Raw genomic sequence first — 18,981 nt, 5'->3', positions numbered from 1 at the left:
GATGAGTCTCAGCTCAATTTAAATCTTGTGGGAATGAGTTCCATAGGTTAATTATGTGCTGTATGGAGAGGGATTTTATAATTTAAAATGTTGCCTTTCAAATTGTATTGAAATTGTCTTGTTCTTGTATTATTAAAAGGGGGTAACCAGTCAGCCCAGAGCTGACTACAGGGACTTAAACAATATGTGTTAGTGTCAAACATGTTAAGCATGAACAGGACTTGGGTTACTATGCGCTCCTGTTAATGTCCAGACTCCCTCTACGCTCACCTTAAATTCTGTGTGAAAAGGTATTTCCTTTCCTCAGACTTGAGTTTTCCACCCTTTCCATTCCCTTGCATATCCCCGTGTTCAAACAGCAAGACAGGAAAGAGCCAAGGCCTGTCTCCTGTAGTGATCCTATTCATTCCAGGGAGTGCTCATACCAAGTCTCCTCTTACTCACTTTCTCTCTGTCCTGGAAAGTCCTGGTCTTTCAGTCTTCATTTGAATTTTCCCAGGTCCTGTATCATCGGCATCTTTGTGAAGATGAAGTAGCCAACAGCTCGAGGGCTGGTGTTTTACCCTGAAGCAGGCAGGACTGTAATGTCCCTTCCTTCCTACTGCCACTTAGCACTGCTCAGGATTTTTTCCCATAAGCTGAAAGAGTAGCTGTACAATTTTACGTAATTACAGCTGTATGTTGCTCACATAGCTCAGGTTCCTATGAAGATATTTTATTTTTTCACTGTCCTGTGTCTCAAGCATCCAGGCACTTGTTGCCTTCTTTGTCCATGGCTATGCATCCCCATGAAGGCTTTCTGAAGCTGTTTGCAGTACGACCCAGGTAGATTTTGTATTAGCACCATGAACTGTGAGCAGCGATGTCTGAAAACATCCATGCCTTATTACTTTACTGAAGTACAATTATCTCTTAAAATGCCCAGTCTGGGCTAGCCTTTATTTTATCCCCTGTAATTGAAATTTGGCTTGAAGTGTTTCTAACTACAGCCAGTAAATAGAGACAAAACCCAATCCCTCAGCAGTAACTCATTCACCCATTGTCTGACAATGTCTCCAATGATTTATTTGATGACTGTTGCTTGGTCATGTACGTGATGGGGTGAGCAATGGAAATGATACTCATTAGGACAGATATGTCCTAGGACAGGACACTGATGAAAAAGCAGATTCAACTATTGCTGAATAATTTGGAGAGTGCATCGGAGAGGACTGTATATTGGAGGCTGAAACGTATATTTCTCAGAGGAGTAGGAGGGGAGGTCAAAATACGTGCATCTTTAAACAAGCTGGCGTCCAGATTTTGTTACCCTTATTTAAGGTTATCCCAACAGGCCAACTGTCAGACTTCACTGAAGTTTGCTTACGTAATGACTGGGTTTTCTTCCTCTTTGGATTTTGTCCAGAGAAAGTAGGGAGCAGCTATCAGTGAGCTTCCAGCAGAGCTCCAAGGAGAGGGGATGGCCAGCGCATATGAAAATAAGATAGCATTACTCATTACAACAAGTGGCAAAATCTGGCCTGTAGATATCACCACTATTTTTCCACTTATGCAGAATATTGGTCGTATGCCAATAGAAAAAGCTGCCAACTAAAACCTTTTAAGAAAGGAAACGCTGTTTGAAGTCTGGCAATAAATGCTTTCCTTCCCCTGAAATATGTGCTGAACATATATAAAGAAGACTCAGAAGAAGTGTCTAGTGAGGTTTAACGTTTTGTGATCATATGGGTGGATTTGTTAACATTTTTTCACGCTTTGTTCTTTAATAGATGAACACTGTAACTAACACTGTTCAGTTAAACACAGTAATTAAACACTGAAAACAAGAGATAATGTAATGCAGTTGGATAAATCTGTTAAAAAGGCAGTAGTATAACATTAAAATGCCAACACCATGAATTCTTTGTTGGTTTAAAATTCCTTTGCTGTTCTGCCACTTTTCTTTGTTTCTTTATGCTACTGTTTTTTTTCTTGTAACTGAAAACATCAGATGACCACTAGCAATGAATATGCAGCGGTGCTGCCTCCCAGGATGTGTAGCTGCAGCCTCTAAGCCCAGTGTTACGCCAGCAGTCGGGATCCACGTGGCCAATTGTTTTGCAGACATAATGGTGGCGTATTTATGTATCTCTAAACTTGTTTTTCAGGATCTGGGGCTGCCGGCGTATCGTGAAGCTCGCCGCTTAACAACAGAAATAAAGCACTTGTCAGGCAGAAGCAATGCGTCAGTGCAAAATGGAATTTGCAAGACTAAAGTTTACACGAGGCAACAACAAAATCTACTGTGCCATTCTGTTAGGCAACAAAGGTAATTTGTTATGCAACATAATGAGGACTTGTGTGTGATAGACGGCAGTGGCTCCCGGTTACAGGGCATTGACATCAACAAGCACATGCAGCGCACAGATATAAGAGAATTGCTATACAGCAGAGAACTCAAAAGCTCTGTTGTTATAACGGGTTTTTTTCCACCTTAAAAATCACAGAATAAACAAACACACTGAGACCAGTCCTGCAGTCCTTCACGGTCTGGGTAGGACCTTTTTCATTTCCTTTTGGATTGGTCAGTGTCTTGGACGTGACCGTCAGCCTAGGGGCCACAAGGTCAGGGCTCGCAAGTGTCATGCATCTCATGTGGCTCTGACACATTTGGCAGGTCTCCTGCCAGCCCACAGAATGACAAGGGAAGAGCGAGGGGGAGAAGATACACTCATAACACTGTTTACCACTGCCCAGAAGTCCATGATGTCTAATCCCACATGCCCTACTGCTGCTCTTAGCCCAGACACCCCTAAAAGCCAGTTATCCTTCCTGTAGGGAAGCAATGGCCAGTCACCTGTTTCGCAGATAAACTGCCCGTAAGTGGGCTGTGTACCGAGCTGGCAATAGAGCCCTGGCTTATAAAGCAGCGCAGTTCATCTGCTTTGCCGTATCACCTTTCAAAACAAATCTACCTGCTGATGTGATTGGGGCTCTTGTTTACGATGACTGAGGCTGCTTTCTGCCCCCAGAGCTGGGGCTAGACCCAGAGATCCTGTTTGCTGACATTCCAGTGCTGTCTTACAAATGCTTGTGTAATTTGCTGTCGGGTATGCGTTCTCCTGGCCCACGCTGAATGTTTCCCTTGTCGTTCAGCTGGAAGAGAGAATCTGGGAGCAATATCTTCCAGAGAGCTGCAAAGGAGAGGCTGGGCTCCAGCTTCGCTGGTAAATTCATGCAGGAGAAATAAGGAATCAAGACTGTGCCACATGGTGTGTAGAGTAGAGGATTAAGCTGAAGTTGTGTTCGTGTCCTTTGTCCTGGCAATCTGTGGGGTGGTTCAGTTTCTTCAGGATGTATGCGACATTGTACCTTACACGTGATATTCTGGAATAGTCATCATCAAACAAGCAGTTTTATTCCATGACTGTTGTGTTAATCTGGAGTTAATGCTTGCTTTTTGCCTCAAACCGCAGTTGGGCGTGCTTGGCCAGACCACTTTAGGGGAACCTGCTCCTGTAGCAGTGTTGAAGACCCCCATTCCCTCGTGTGCTGTGCCTTGAGCATCACTGTCACTGGCAGGATGTTGGAGTTCCAGCTGTGCCAGTGACTCAGCAAGGGGCTGACCTGTTTACTCCCGCTCAAGCGGGAGCCCGACTACTCGGCACAGTTATGACAGCAGCACAGTTGAGGGTAAACCACTGAGTTAGCCACTACCTCGGTCAAGCTACTTTGCCACTCGGTGGCTTGGGTTATATGGGAGCATCGTCACTGTGAACTTACTCTCTGGTGCTGGAGGGTTTAACCAAACGGACTGAAATAGCTAAAGAAAAGCTGTGAAACAAAAGCTGCTTCAGTGAACTACGGTGTAATGTTGGGCATGACACTCAGGTCAAGGTATTCAAATTAATATGCGATTGGGAAAAATTTTGCTTTTGGTGCTAAACAGGCACCTGTACTCCATTTCCAGCCATTCAGCAGTGGCTTCCTCGAATTATAAGGCAGATGGGGTGGTCTGGCCCTCTTTTTCTTGTGTGGGTTTTTTTTCTTTTTTTTTTTCCACAGCCCCTTGAACAATAGGGATCTGGTCCTGACAGAGATATTTTAGGGGCCACTATGATAGAAATACTTAATGATGATACTGTTTTTTTTTTTTTTTTTTAATTTAACAAATGTTCATTTAATCACCAACCAAAGTAATTAAATTAAGTCTAACCAAAGGAATATTGCATCATAAGAAGCAATAAGATTCCATACTGTGAGGGTAAGAAGCAAACCAACCAACCCTGCCTTTCATGCAGAAGATGCTATCTGGTATTTGCATAGATATTGTATTCATAATTAAAGCCATCCTTAATGTGTAATGCTGTTATTACAGCCCTTGCTATTTTGTAGCAGTTGGTAGACCTTATAATGAGCAAATATAAAAATTTCCCAGGGACTCTAGAAGGCATTACAGCGATGTTGCAGGCAATGACTGTCTTAAAGTAAACCCCGTGAGCATCCTTGCTTTTTTTTTTTCACAGGGAAACCTCTTGTTAGCATCCGTCAGCCCGAATGCCATTTTGCATCAAGAAAATGCTGATGGTGGAACAGCCTGGGCGCTGCGCACAGGAAGCTCGCAGGTGAGTAAGCCACCTGGATCTTTCCGCAGTGCAAGCACAGAGTGTTTTCAGCTTCGCGGTGCTGCTTGGCTGAGCCTCGGGTCGAGGAGAGGTGAGCTGCCGTGCCAGACAGCCCGGTGCGAGCTGCCCTCCCAGAGGTACCATGCTTGGCTGAGCGGCGCGGCAGAATTGTGCAGCGGTAGGCGATCCTGTGTCGGACGTGCCGGAGGGTTGTCTTTCCGCTTGAATGCAGCTCCTTGCAAATGTTGTGCTGCTTCTCTCCTCCGCAGCCCTGCTTTCAGGACCATTTCAAGGTCAAGGCTGTTAACGGGGCTGTGAGTGCAATGCTTCCTCTCGGACTGCGAGGCCCGTGGTACGGGGTGATCATTTACGATACGCTGGTGCTGTAACCTAGTGCACTGAAATCTTACTTTCCTCAGCACCTGCAACCTGCCTTAGGGGCCGCACATGTGCCTTTTGTGCATGTCAGCCCTGCTGTCTGTCCCCCAGGGTCCCCGCGTGGGCAGCTGGGCTACCCTAGCCTTTGGGGCTCCCACCCCAGATACCGCTCACAAGGAGCAGCTGGAGTGATTGATGCTGGGGATTAAAGCTGGATTCTGGCGCTTCCCTTCTCTTTTGCATAGGCAGCAAGTGGGCACCCACCTTCCAGCAGTGCCAGCACCCAGCAACAATATGGCAACCTTACCCATCCCCGAGGCCTCTCTGTCCTTGTCCCTTTCTCCCTCATTTATTCCTTCATTTCCTGCCCCCATAGCAGAGGACACCCCACCACTTCTTCAGCCCCCTTGCCCTGTTCTGTGGAGTTCTGCATTCCCTTTCCAGCACTCCTCGAGTCAGGCACAGCAAGATGAAGGGACAGCTTGGTGATGTTTAGCTGAATAAAGTGTCACGCATAGAACCGCACAGAACTTGCACCTTACCAGAATATGAGTGAGTACGATTGTTCAAAAACCAAGTTTAGAAGGATTTTCACATGGACTGAGATTTGGTATGGTGGCAGATGGATGCGTGGAGTCGTGTTTTAGGCCTCTACTTTACCCTCTTCAAGATACTGAATTAGCGTCAGGCTCATCTGGGTTGAGGTGATGGAATTTGTTCCTTGGCAGGAAGCTTACCATCCGATTGCTCCCTGTGGGGGTGCTTTTTGTGCAAATGGTGTATCTGTAGTGCCTTAAAGTCAGTGTTGTGCCCAAACTGCACCTGGATAAGCCTTTTCAAAATTCAGGAAATGTGTCCATAGCAGGGTTTGATTTTAATGATTAAAAGAACAAAAAAAAAAAAAAGAGAGAGATTCCTTTACTCTGCTTTCAGCAGGTGCTGCACCTGGTGAATGTCAGATACAGGATGAATGGGATTGTAAAGGGCTGACAGGTGACCAACCAACTTTAGTTGACCAAATTGGTAGGGTTTTTATTGTAATCTAAACTGAGGTTCAAAGCAGGTGTGTTAGAGGTATTTACTAAGTGCTAGGGCTCGATAAGTGCTGTTAGTAAGGTGAAACTTTGAATTATGCACTTCGAAAGTCATACCAGGTCAAGTATCTAATGAAAAATTAAAGAATGAAATTAGCAGGAGCAAGACAGTTCCCACCAGAGCAATAACCCGATCCCTGAAAGCAGCCGGCCGCCTCCGCCGAGGCAGTGAGCCTGCTCTCTTCTCACAGCTGCTTGCATCTTCTCCCGAGACTGTGGCTTGGCTTAGTTTTCCTTTTGTTTGCTGTCAGCACAGGCTGATTTGAATGTGGTCTGAGTAAAAACAGTTAAGATCTCAGGATCTGCCTCCGAGAGAGTTTCAGTTGTGCTTTCAGGAGTGGTCACACATGCTGCTTACGGCCAAAGGTTCTCCACTATTAGTCAGTCATCTCATAGCCTAGTCGTACTTTCGTATTTCTTAGCTATAGAGCAGAAACACTAAGAAATCGTCTGCGTTCATAATACGCAAAGATCACTGAAAGGGCAATATTTGGGAGTAACGTGCTGGTTTTTCCCTGTATTTCTCTGCCCAGGACTTGTGACTGCCAGAAGGGACTGCAAATGCAGCGGGCCCTGGGGAGCAGCGGGCAGCTCTGGCTCTCAGCCTGCCGCCTCCTGCCCTGGCTTGGCTCCTGGTTTACTCTTAATGCTTCCTACAGGGCTGCTTGCTACCTGGGGATTGCTGCTGTGCTGCCGCTTTATGAGAATGGTAATTTTTGGCTGCCTTTGCCCCTTCCTACAGTGAAAGCAAAATGCTGAGCACCCCCATTCACGCAGTTACCCCATGCCGGGGCAGCAAGAGCTGTGGGTGGTATTGCCAGACACGAGTCTTAGCACATCTTCTGCTCTGAGTGTGTGAGCGGGGTGATTTCTGGTTTTGGGGTTTCTTGTAAGATTCCAGATCTTTAAAGTTATGTTAATAAAAGAAAACATCAACCTTAAAAAAAAAAAAAACAAACAAACAACAAAAACAAATAAACAAAAACCCCAACCCCCCAACCGTAGTCCTTATAAAAAAGTAAAGAATTTAAATTAATAATATATGATAAAATATAATTTTTGCCCTAATGTTGCATGAAAAAAACTAGAAATGAGATGCAGCTGTAACCTAATAATTCAGGCAGAAATTAACTGGTAATTAATATGAAAAAGTCATACTCTTAAAGTAATTTGCATGATTTTTAAATGCTAAGTATTGGCAATATCATCTCTTTAATGGCTAAATTCAAGACTACGATACTGCTTTTTCCTCCAAATACTGTTATAGCAATATGTAAAAGTATGTTTAATACTGTTAGTTGATTAGAATTGGGCAAGCATAGACAAGCAAGAAATAAGGAAGAACACAGAGCCAATTCCTTGTGGACTTTACAGGACCATCAGGACATTCTCACTGCTTATCAGAAAATATGTAAATAGCTCCTGGCTCCTTTACTTGCTCAGATAGTGAGGCAAGACCTTTTTCGGTAAGCCTTTTTCTTCCAGGAAACCCTCCTCAAGGTGTGTAATGAGAGACAACAGTAAAAGGAAAAAGCATGAAGAGTAAAAGGCAACACTAGATAATGACAAGAACACAAAGATCCTGGGAAGTGGTGAGGGAGAAGCATGGATTGTCAGGATCTGAAGAATGCTAAATACGCTGATAAGTGACAACTAGGTGAGATGAAACTGTGGTCAGGAGTATGTAAATTAGGCTGGGCAGACAAGCTGTCTGCGGCCTGAAAAATCCAACTATGCTAGTGGACATTCAAAATAAGATTTCTTCACAGCAAGGGCAAGAAACGGAGCAAGTCAGACTTGTCTCTGCAGTACCTTAGTAATTATTTTTACCCTTTCAGGCGATGCTTAGGTGCCGTAGCTGTGTTCAGTGCATGGGGAACAGCCTGACTTGGGGAGCATCAGCTGCGCAGGGACAGCTGATGGAGGGTGGAAGAAGTGAAATATTAGCCATGCTCTGTGGGAGGAAATTGGAAGTTTGGATTAAGGAGCTGTCTTAGGGATGTTCAGTGAAGAACTGGAGCCAGCAGTGCCTTTGCTGCTGATTGTTCTCTGGGATTTTTAAGTTGACACACTATCTCCCTTGGCATAGGTGGCCATACCAGGGTGTCGGAAGGAAGCAGAGTCCAAAGTTTGGTTTAACCTGCAGATGCCACAAAAGCTGCTGGTGAAGTGCTGTCAGAAGTCGGTTATGGAGAATTATATATATGCCTCACTCAGAATGTGTCAATTCTGATGCAGATATAAACTCAAAAGCACCGGCAGTCTCTGAGACGTCCTGGTGGAAAGCACTTTGTTAGGTCCTGACTGAAATTGTTTCTCCTGGTTGTTCCTTCTTAGCTGTTTATAGGGTCTTTGTCACATCTGCTGTTGATTTACATAGGTGTTAGGTTGGGTGGCTGAATTTAGATTATTAAATGACTACTTCCAGATACAGAAGTGAGTACTGCCTCTTCGATGATGAGAGAAATCGAGAGGATATATTATTTTTCCTTTAAGAAGGCAGTTGTTAAGAAGTCACAAGAAGCAAAAAGTTCTGTTTTACCTGGATTAGTTCTGTTGTCCCATTTGTCCTGTGGGAAAGAAACTTGCAACAGTGGAACGGAGGGGGTGATGCAGAGAGCAACACGAGTGGGCAAAGGAAGGTGGTGTCTTCTTGTGGTGTGGGTTTATGCCAGATGAAATTTCAGGGGCTGGGGCAGGGGGGAAGAGCTCTGGCACTGAGGATTTGCAAAGCAAACCATGAGCATAGGCTCCAGAGGAGCCTGGGAAAGGAAGCTCCAGCTGAAGGCTGCTTTGGGTTCTTTTGTTCTGTGACATTGTCATTCCTGCCTGCTCAGACCCCTATTTGTGACCAGCACAGCTGTAGGAGAGGGTTTGGAGTTGCTGCTGTTCATTGCAACTTATTGCCCACTAAAAGAATGTCAGGCTTCAAAAATATAATGTTGCACATTTTTGCATATATTCCAACTTTGTAGGTTTGAAAATTTGTATTAAACCTTTCTTCAAGTACTAAAATTTACAAGAGACCATTAAATCAAGTTCCTCTGCTGACAAACACATTCTCACTGCTTATGACAGCCAATAAAAGAGGAATACGAGGTTGAACTTGCCTTGTGGGATGTTCCAGGCCTCCTGCTAGGGCGTTTTTTGTATTTGGGCTTTTCTGAGATGCTATGTTTGCCTTTGGTCTCAGCGATGGAGGCTAACCCTTCTGTGGGGGCTGCTTACTGTCCTCCTTTTAGCTCTAACACCCTCATGTCTCCGAGCAAACACCCCTAGCCTTCCCACCAAATACAGCCTGCAGCCCCCACCAGCAGAGCTTTGTGCTCTACCACCTGACACGTTGCCAAATGTGATGACTGGGTTTGCACATCTGTGAACATCACACCTGAAGTTACAGGTTTTGACTTATTAAAACATCATCTCACAAGCAGTGACCCAAAACCCGTTGGCTGTGTTGCTGGTGAAGGTTGGCACAAGATGCTACTGAAGTGTGGAGGAGAGTGCTTTGAGTGAAGGTGTTTTGATGGCTGGAGGTTAGCAAGATGTCCGTGTCGGCTGTGGGTAGCTGGTTTCTGCTGGTGCCTGAAAAATGTGTGGCAGCACTGTGCTGGCTCGGGCAGGCCAGAGCATCCTCTGGTCTTGCAGGGGGGTGCCTGTGGGATGGCCAGTGTGTCAGCTGGGGGGCTTCTGTGTGAGTTTCTGTGGCACATGTGACGTTTGTGAGGAAGGCAGGCACCGTGGATGGGTGGCTAGATGGCAAGGATGACCTCGGTTGGCTGTGGCAGACCTGGGCCCTGCATCCCCCATTGGTATCACCTGGTACTTTACAGCCAGTTCCTCAGGGGGCAACTGGCAACTGGTGTGCAATGAACCAGCAGATTTTATTGCAATAATCACCTTTCCTGTGGGAAGGCGTTAAAGGGGCAGTGAGTGAGGGATAGCTGGGTAGCATTTAGCATGACTCAGTGTTTCATTGCCAAGTGTAGAGTCATGCCTGAAAAAAAAATCACGCTTGTAAACTTTGGGGGCTGACCTGCTCTTCTGCCCAGGGCAGAGGTAACTAACTTGCCCTGGGGCACCTGTGCACGGCGGTGGCCCGCCGGGGCTCCTTTGGCCCTGGGATGCTCTGGGCAGGCAGCGCCGCTTCAAAAAAGTGCTAATACCTGGAAAAAAACCAACCCCAAGGACCTGGCCCGAGGCCCCTGTGGGGAGCAGGGTGCCGGCAGCCCCGCTGCAGCCCGAAATACCCAGTGTCTAAACGTGGCTTGGCTCGGGGCCGGGCCGAGGAGGAGGAGGAAGAGGCGGCGGCCGCGGGGCGGGGCGGGCTGCGGGGCAGCGCTGCCGGGGACGCCCTGTCGATGCGAGCCTGCGGGAGCCGCGGGGCCGCCAGCGCAGCCGGGTAGGACAGCGGGTCTTCTTTCTTCTTTGTTTCAGTTTTTTTTTACCTTCCCCCCGACCCCTTCCCAGGACTGGGAGCCGTGGGGCGGGCTGCGAGAGCCGGGCGCGGCGGGCGGCTCTCCTCCCCGCCTGGGTTCCCTCCCCAGCGAAGTTACGGAGCCCTCCTCGGCGGAGGATCGCAGGGACGGCGCTGAGGAAGAGCCCGGGCTGAGGGAGCGGGACAGCCTGGTCCCCTGCCCTGGCTGCGCCCAGCCGGGCACCGGCTTCTGCGGCGGGAGAGCCCAGCTCCTCCCTGCTCCGGCGTACTGACAGCCGGCTCCTTCCTGGCTCCTGCCTGCCTGGGCTCTGGTGCGGTCCCCTCCCTCTCGCTGGCGCCTGGGGCTTTCGCGTTTTGTGAGAAGCTCCTGTGTCCCACTTGGTGGATGCTGGTTGCGCGGCTTCCCAGCCCTTCACGGTGGTGCGTCCCCAGGAGGGGGATCCCCCCTCCCTGGAGGTGCTTCTGGGGTCTCTTCCCATTTTCGCGGGGGAGGGGATGAGAAGTGGGGTTGAGATTGAAAAAGATCAGATGATGCTGCTGTATCAAAAAGAAACCCGGGGGGGGGGGGGGTGAGGAAGACTTAAAAGAATCAAAAGCCAAGGAGACATGAGTACAGAGGCTAATTTACCGAAAAGCAATGGGAACAGGCCTCTAATAGGGAAACTTGCAAACCCCAGGAAGGTCTGGCAGCTGCCGGGAGTGGGGAAGTGTGGCTGGCAGCGTGTCTGAGGCTAACGTCTCCTGCCTGCCAGCGTGTGTCAAACCGTTTAGGGCGTTAATGGGAAGAATTCACCAATTAAACAACATTTCATCTTTTTTTCCTTAAATGTTTTCCACGTGTGCTGTCCTGAATGGTAACCTCAAATCTTTTTAATGATGTAAAGTATTAATGTTGCCTGTCTTCTGTAGCAAGGTGTTTTCCTTAGCTGTGATTAATCACCCTGTTTTTCTATGCCAATTAAGCTGCTCACTTGGAGCGCTGAGACAATCCGTGTCTCATTGTAGAAGCTGGGCTCAGAATTATCAGCGAGTTTGTCCCTCAGATTGGATTCTTGGTAGACCGGAGGTATTTTCAGTTTCAGGCTATTGTATTTTACTGGCAATTGCAACATGCGGGAGGTTGTTTGAGTCGATGACCTGTTAAAGCATGAGCAGACTGGGAGGGGTCTGATAAGAGCAGAGCCTTGATTGCCCACACATATGTGTGCAGTCATTACGTCTGGTAAGAGACTCAGACAGCTACTGAGGCATCCGGGCTATCCATTGCCCTGGGATCAGGATCTATGTTAAATGTTTGATTGTGATGTTCCCGTAATAGTTTTTTGTACATTAAAGACAAAGATCAGTGAGTTAATCTTTGACGTTGTCAGGGCGATGCACAACATTCCCTGGTGAGCTTAGCTCCTTTTGGCACTCAAGGGTGGACAGGTACTGGAGCCAAGATGCTTGAGGAGGGGAAGAAATGGAGGAGGAACAGCAAAATACTTGCAATTCCCAAAAATGGGAAGAGTCTGGCAATGCTGGCTATGGCTTCTACTATTGGGGCCTCCTGTGTCCTGGTGTAATTAGCTCCATCTTCAGCAGTGGCAGCTTCAAGGGTCCCAGAAAATGGTGATGAACAGACCTGATCCCCAAATACATTATTTTGCTGAAAATTTTAAAGCAAAGCGTATTACTTTTGCCAAAACTTGCAGTATATATGTGTTGTTTTTTGGTTTTTGTTTTTTTTTTTTAAAGTTTTGAATACTTTTGGTTGATAGCTTTGCCTCAACTGCAGACTGGCCTCCCTGGCTGGGCTGTCTCTGCCCAGTTGTGTCATCGTCCGTCCCCACTTTGTGTGCTCTCATACCGCCTCGTGGGAGGTGTGCTCTGGCGGCTGCGGCCAGGGCGACGGAACCACAGCTCCAGGGAGGCACCGCTTCATACCCAAGTTTTTGTTGAAAAGCAGAAGATAGTAGTAGATCTTGTGTTTTTAGAAATAAAATACTGGAGAGAGTGAGTGCTTTTAGTGGAAAGCTTTTGTTCTTTCCCTGAAGAAAGCCACAATTTTCAGTAGAAAAACATCACGAAGGGATTTTTTTGAGCAGCCCCTGGCATCAGTTATTAAGATCCAATATTAATGGAGGGATGAGAAATGAATGCAGTCGATCTTGTCCGCTTCTCGCCTTGACAGCATCCATGAGTGAAACGCTGACTGCCACGTCATCCCGGTGTGGCACTTTCTTCCCAAAGAGTAGGTGGAATGTATAAATCTCTACGCTTTCCTCCAGAAGCCCATGTGGTGTATGTGGTAATACTCATGCCTTTCATGCCTTGGTGGATTGTGTTCTGTTTGTCCACTAGTTGCCTAGTTCCTAGGCTAACAGAGCCATGAGTAGTCAGGTTTATTTTCCACACTTTTGAGGCATCTATGGAAGTTTTTAGGACCTGGGAGTTCTGCTGGGATGCTGTGTGCTGTACCAAGTGCTGTTTTCAGGGAAAAATGTCGTGAGCAGGTTCCAAATTTTATCACCGTTGATGCTGTGTTCTGAATAGCGGATCTTATTTTCTGCCTTGCGTAACATTCCTCTAACTTAGTGGTGAATTTTAGCAAAACTTTTCTGGCCTGTTCCCCAGGAATCACGTTTAAGTCTGTCAGACAGTGTGGCTGGGAACCTTCCTCTGCCACATCTGGTTACGAGCAGTGCTGCAAACAGGATCCTTGGCAAAAATGAACCTTGCTCTCTGAACCATTGTGGTTTTTCTGATGAGATCAGTTTGCCACCTGCATCTCTCTGGGGTGTGACTTTATTTTAGAGATATTGTAAATGTATAAACAACCTTCTGACCTTCCTCACTTCCATCTTTTGCATTATTCTCCATTTCCTTCCCTTCCTCTTCATCCTCCCTCACAGCCCCGTGTCCTTGCAGACATTCCCCATTGCCGGCTTGAGACACGTTACCAATTGACCATTGTTTTGCAGCTACTTCAGACAAGAGGAGGAAAAAGCTTGCGCAGTGAGACGGGTAGCCTTCAGGATTTAATGAGCACCCCCTAAATATCACATCAGCTAAGCTCTGGGGTTTTTTGAAGGCATCACGGTACTCTGGTTCTCACCCTCTGACTCCTAAGTGTTTGCAGCAACTCACCAGAGCCCCGTGCTGGGACCCCCCCTGGGTGTATACATCGAATCAGCGTCTCCATTTTGTGAACAGAATGGACTTTAGCAAAGAGTTGTGAACAGTGAGACCGAAATTCCCCAGTGACAGGGTGATCCAGGAACCCAATTACCCTTGATAGGGTAATGCTGAGAGAGATAGCTTTATTATTATTTTTCATTAAAGTTCCTCAGATATAAGGAATTTGCATTCAAGGCCTTAATATTTGTGATTATATTGTTTTTATTTATTGTAATCAGTCAAAACAACACTGGCACTGAAACTTCTGTGGGAAGATTGTTTGTGAACTATTAATTATTTTCCGTCTACTTGGCATAATGTGAAGGATTATTAACATAACCAGTCTTGCAGGTGATGATAAATTCAACAAGCATTACTTCTACTTTTTAAAGAGGTTGGTTTTCATTATTAATCTTTCACGGAGGTGCCCTTTTCTGGCTGACACAAATTCCTTCTAGAGCTGACCTAAACCTTGTAATTTGCCAGGAATTTAGGAGAGCTCTTTATTTAAAATACAGTTTTCCACCTTACTTAATATAGTGACCAAAACCAGGCCTTTAATTGCATCTTGTAGAAAGCAAAACATGATGACATTATCTCAACACTGTGAAGTTAGTTTACGTGCTGTTCTGTGACTTAGCAGTTCATTTTAAGAGGAAGAACGGGTCTGTTAAATCATGGGATAATTTTTGTTTTCTTCAATTAAACACCTTCCCTCACCAATATGGCCAGGAGGAAAAATGTTTTCCAATTGTTCCTATCTATTTCCTTTCAATATTGAGTGTAGCAGCCTGAATCGCAGAGGCTGGACTGAGAATGGACTTGATGTTGGTGAAGAAGATACGTATATTTTGGACCAGCTTGCACTTCTGATCTACCTACAGCCCCCCTTGGCGGGTTACTCACAGCTCTGACGTAATATTGTCAGCACGCTTGTAAGCATTAAATTGCTTTTGTGGCTTTGATGGACATTTGTTTTGGTGAATATATATTAGTTTCTTGCTGAAACTAGTAAGCAGGTTGAAACAAAAGACCAGCTATGTAATCTTACTCATTTTCCTGCCTCCATTGCAGGTGTTCACGTCATTTCCAAGCATGCATTTGCTGTGCGGTACCATACTATATTGACTAGTCAAGTATCCCGTGCATTCAATGGCCTTTGAAAATGGAGGAATAAAACATAAATTCATGAGAAAGTAACACAACAGTGTGAATACCCATTTATTATATTGACTGAAATGCGTGTGTGCAAAAAGTCAGCCCTCTAATAGCCTAAATAGAGAGATACTTGTGTGTATCTGTAGGAAAAGGGGGGGGGGGGAAGGTTGTGCCCCTCCCGCGTTATTTTTATTAATAGTAAATACCTTTATCTCTTCCCTCAGTGAGCGGGTGTGGTGATGATATGCCTGTAGTTAAAGGAAGTTAATCTGCTCTTGGTTTAGTTACTCGTTTTGAGGCATCAGATGAGTGAGGGTCACTTCGTATGGTTAGAAGTACTCAGGGTGTTTTATAATGAGGCGCTACTCTTCTGATGAAATGTACCCTTCGGTATCCCACCCTCACAGCTCCTTATCAGTGACTTACTGAACTTTCCCTAGCCTAAACAAAGCTTTGGTGCTGCTATTTGTGTTAGTTGTTTGCATTGTAGACACCACTTTTTTTTTTTTTTTTTTTTTTAGTTCCACTGAAATCTATGCTCTGTTGGTCTTTTGGTACAAATGGCTTTGTGGAACTTGAAATAAGCTGTCATGAAGAAACCTTGTTTATCCTTAGCTGAACTTGTAAATGGAGCCTCAGTGCTCAAAACGAAGTGCAGGGCATACCTACAGTGATGCCACGCATCATCTCCGCGTGTCCCTCACTCTTTTTGCTTCCAATTAGAAACACAGAAATGTGAAGCAATGTAAATAACTGCTTGTTTCCCTTTTTCCTACCTGCCTTCCCAATTAAAATGCTGCAGACAAGTGAATATTAAAAAGGAATGTCTATTTCTTGTCTTGACTTTTAACCCAAGTAACATTTCAATGGCAAAGAAATGTCTATCCTGCTAGTCATCTTTTGTGATGTGGTCCAGCAAGTAACAATGTAAACTGTATTTCAAAATAGCAATTATAGAGAACAAAGAGATGGCCGAGAGGAGCTGGTGTTGTCAGTACGCATTACAGGGCTCCTTCAGGACTGCAGATGCCCTCAGAAGTCCGCAAAGTGTCCTTTTAACTGTTTCCTAAAGTACAGGTTCAGATGAATTTCCTTTGCCCCATACCTAAGCTCTCAAAGTGATGGTAGCTTCAAACCTCAGTTAATACTGTAGTGAACTTTCTTATGGATGACTTAAGTCACTTTTACAGTCCTCCTTTCAACTTTTCTACTTGATTGTGGGTTTGGTTTTTTTCCCCCATATCGTTCAGCTGCATATTTTACCTACAGTATTTGTGCTTTGGTTTTGGTGGGTGAGATGGAAACACGGAAATCCCATTTTTCATGTTCCCCAGCTGCACAGCCAGTGTATTATAGTTCCACCTGTGTTGGCAGGGATTTCCTGTTTTAGAAGATTAATTTTGTTGAGCAACTCTGAGTTCCTCTAAAAGAAACGATTTTCCTTTCCTGTATGGCAACGGAGATTGCAATCTTCTGAGGCTGTAAAGTTGTTTATATCTACCAATAAAGCAGTTGGTAGCATTTAGGGATACCTAACTGCCTGCTTTAAATTCTGTTCTGTTACATGGATGTAAATCTGAGTAGCTGCCTCTTTTAGAGGTTGTTGTCTGTGTAGCCAGAGTTTTTCATCCAGCTGGAAGTTTGCCTTTCTCTCTCATTATCTCCTCTTTCAAAGTCAAAAGTTGCTATCTGTATTTTACTACATCTCAGAAAATGAGTGCCCTGGTTGACTTCAAAACTTTAATTCTGGAACTGCACAGAAGTGGTTTCTAACAGACTGCCCAGTTTGGATGGCCCTAAGGATTCGTGTGGAAACAGTTTTCAATCATTTTCTTTTTTTTTTTTTTTTTTCTGCCCTCTCTCCCCTTCAGCTGGTTGAACGGCCAGCACTTCTGCCTCACCCAGTTAGCTTGTCCTGGTCCAGTTCCAAAAGTCAGAGGGAGAGGAAATGGCCTTTTTCCTAGTTAATTTGGCCTCTGACAGTTTTTCTCATTCGTGTCTACCATGTTAAATTGACATATTTCTTGCTTTATTATGCAGTATATTTGAACATAGCTTGCTTAGGAGAGCTAGATTCTGGCTTTGTATTCATTTTGTTGGGATATCATTGGATTATTTATTTTGTTGGGATATCATCCCTTATGTGCGGGGCTACCATTCAGTTTGATGGAGCAGGTCCAGAGGAGGGCCATGAAGATGCTCAGAGGGCTGGTGCACCTCTGCTATGAGGACAGGCTGAGAGAGTTGGGCTTGTTCAGCCTGGAGAAGAGAAGGCTCTGGGGAAACCTTAGAGCCCCTTCCAGTACCTGAAGGGGCCCTACAGGAGAGATGGGGAGGGACCTTTCACAAGGATGTGCAGTGATAGGACAAGGGGTAATGGCTTCAAGCTGGAAGAGGGTACATTTAGATTAGATATCAGGAAGAAATTTTTCACTCTGAGGGTGATGAGCCCCTGGCCCAGGTTGCCCAGAGAAGCTGTGGCTGCCCCATCCCTGGAGGTGTTCCAGGCCAGGCTGGATGGGGCTTTGAGCAACCTGGTCTAGTGGGAGGTGTCCCTGCCCAGGGCAGGGGGGGTTGCAACTAGGTGATCTTTAGGTCCCTTCCAACCTAAAGCGTTGTATGAATATTGACATTTGGGTGCATGTGCACCGCTTGTCCTCGTCCCCTAGAGATGCACTGTCAGAACCGCAGTGCCGTTAGCGTTGCTGTACCAGTGTCTGAGGAAGCTGAAGGGGCTGGTAGTGGCTGCAAGACTGTCTGCCTTTCGTAGTGGGTTGAGGACATAATATATAAAGAAGGCAGCACCAAAGCCTTCTGAACCAAAGCAGGACCTAGGAGGCAGGTGAGATACCTGTGAAGTGAAGCAGCGGGGATGTACGCTGGGCTTGTTTTCTGAAACACGTCATGGTGATAAGTGAACCAGAAAGAAGACTTTCCACATGGTTCTGCCCAAAGCTTGGTTGTCTGCCTTGGCTAGCCGGAGCTTCCCAGGGACGCTCGGGTTCCCGGGCAGTGGAGGGTGGCAGAGGTGCTGTGGGCAACCAGCGCTGAGGCTGCCGGCCAAAAGTACTTTCTTTCTCTGAGGTTCTACGGATTTGTGAAAATGCACTGCAGCAACAGAAGCACATGGCACACGCAGGATGTTCTTATTCTCTTCACGTCTGAAATACAAGCAAGCGTAAGTCCTATTATTGAGTATTCTGTTACTACAGTTCTTTTCAGACAGTTACGGGGAGGCACAGACAGGCTGGTTGAGAGAAAATAACTGAGCCAGAACCTGCAGCGAGGCTGAGGAGTTCAGGTGCGCCCTGAGAAGGCAGCCCCGTCCCTTGGGATTTCTGCCACAGTCGTGTAGTTAAGGTTTCTGCGTACTTTCTAGAACTAAAATGTTAAAAATGATCCTAGACAGTTTAAGCTGCATCTGTTACTGCCTTCTGCCAGTGTAGTTTGATCCCTTTGCTTTTAACTGGGAACCCTCAGGACAGAGAACACCATAATTTTAAGCAGTCTGAAGTCTTGCTGTTTGTTTTTTGGTTTATCCTCCTGTGCTTTTTATTAATGGCTTGTTTGGGGGAGGCAAGATGGGAAGGTAGCTGGGAATTGCCAGATTTCCAGAATGCCAGAACTCAGTGCGTCACATCTCTGAACCCAACATGTGGTTAGAAGTGAAGGTGAAGTCAAGATGCAGTAGGATGGGAAGAGCGGAGACAAGGGACAAGAAGGGATAAGAGGAGTAAAAAAAAGAAAAGGGACAGTGTATCATCCAAAATGAATAGGAGAGTGAGAAGGGAAGGAGTTCATGAGGGACACTGAGATTTTATTTCTAATTTAGGCAAGAGCTATAAAAATATATGTATTCATATATCTCTCATATGACTTGCTTTGAAGGCTAGTAGGATTTTCCATGAATAAAACTCTTTGTTCCTCTCTCTGACCTGTCATGCTCAATCTTTTAAAATAGTTACAATTTAGCGGCAACTGTAAGAAGATATTTGAACTGGTCTCCTGATTCCACCCTAGCATCCGGAACCAACACACCAATCGGAGATTAATAACAGTTGTGAGAAATAAGCAACTTTTTCTGCGTGTGCCATCGACACACAGCTTATTGGAGATGGCAGGGCAGCAGAATGAGATGTTGTCCCATTAT

At 45.8% G+C, this 18,981-nt stretch overlaps 1 protein-coding gene across 2 annotated transcripts in view; it reads left to right on the top strand.

The window, feature by feature from the left end:
- Window positions 1-2,147: 2,147 nt before the first annotated feature.
- The window catches only part of PIK3CB (phosphatidylinositol-4,5-bisphosphate 3-kinase catalytic subunit beta), a 112,496-nt gene continuing 95,662 nt past the window's right edge, over window positions 2,148-18,981 (top strand). The window contains exons 1-2 of one of the 2 annotated variants that reach the window (XM_074593226.1): window positions 2,148-2,308; window positions 4,506-4,604. The gene's annotated coding sequence lies outside the window, so the exon portion shown is untranslated. Of the gene's footprint in view, window positions 2,309-4,505; window positions 4,605-10,401; window positions 10,479-18,981 lie in introns of those variants that run through there. The other variant, XM_074593225.1, reaches the window with a different exon arrangement.

This window comes from Larus michahellis, chromosome 6 (assembly GCF_964199755.1).
Source record: "Larus michahellis chromosome 6, bLarMic1.1, whole genome shotgun sequence".
NCBI lineage: Eukaryota > Metazoa > Chordata > Aves > Charadriiformes > Laridae > Larus > Larus michahellis.
Note: the sequence above shows the minus strand (reverse complement) of the source record. Positions and strands in the feature narration are given on the sequence as shown.